Raw genomic sequence first — 972 nt, forward strand, 5'->3', positions numbered from 1 at the left:
CTGGGCAGGAGTAAATTAGGGCAGGAAAAGAATCAGAGCATCCAAGCAGCTGGGGTGCCTCCTGTCGGATACAGACCGAGCGAGGGCGGCCGAGGGAGACAAAGTGGCTCTTGCAGAAGCAGAGCTCACAGCATCCCACAAGTGGCTCAAGCAGTCATGCAGAAAAGCTTGAAGGTGGCATGAATGGGGCATCGAAGACCCAGGTGGTGCTCAGTCAATTGCTGGGATCATGGTGCCACAGAAGTGATGGCCGGTCCAGGGAGCTTGTCCTTTATATGCAGATCCCAACCCCCCACCCTCACACCCCTCCAAAATATCCCACAGCAACAAACCAACTTGCAAACAAATTGGCTGGAGTTTACCACTCAGAAACGCTCCAGGCTCCACCTCAGCTGGGAACTGACCCACTCTGCTTCTGCACGGCACTTGTACCCCTGCCAGGCCTGAGAATTCAGGTTCAACGCAGAGTCCACTGCTCAGAAACTCTGGGTGGAGTCAAGGAAATTAACCCTGGCTGTGCTGGCAAGCTTTGTTTCATCCCCTTTCCTTGAATCCTGGTGCTCCCCTCACAAGGCGGGACAGCCCGTGTGAATTAGTCAGACTTAGCTTTGGTCTCTCTAGCCTTTCTTCTAGGAAGGAGAAAATTAATCACTTTAATTTATTAAACCACACACCATATGACAAATCTGCTGTGTCTTGGGGACAAAGGCTGGAGGGTACAATATCTACAAGCCAGATCTGGAGCTGGAGTAAACCTCTGTCACTCCACTAACTGCAATGAAGCTGGGCCAATTTACACCCCCAGAGGATCTGCCCCCCCGTCCTCTTTAGAGCTGTTGCTGAGCCTCGTTTTCCAGGCTGCTAATAAATGTTTCCCTGAGAGCTGTAGAACCTGGGGCTTGTCTCTTTGAGCCTTGTCTCTGAACTGGGAGTTTGCCGGCACATAGCCCTTTCGCAGCCAAGTTGGAGAAG

Source organism: Lepidochelys kempii, chromosome 13 (assembly GCF_965140265.1).
Source record: "Lepidochelys kempii isolate rLepKem1 chromosome 13, rLepKem1.hap2, whole genome shotgun sequence".
NCBI lineage: Eukaryota > Metazoa > Chordata > Testudines > Cheloniidae > Lepidochelys > Lepidochelys kempii.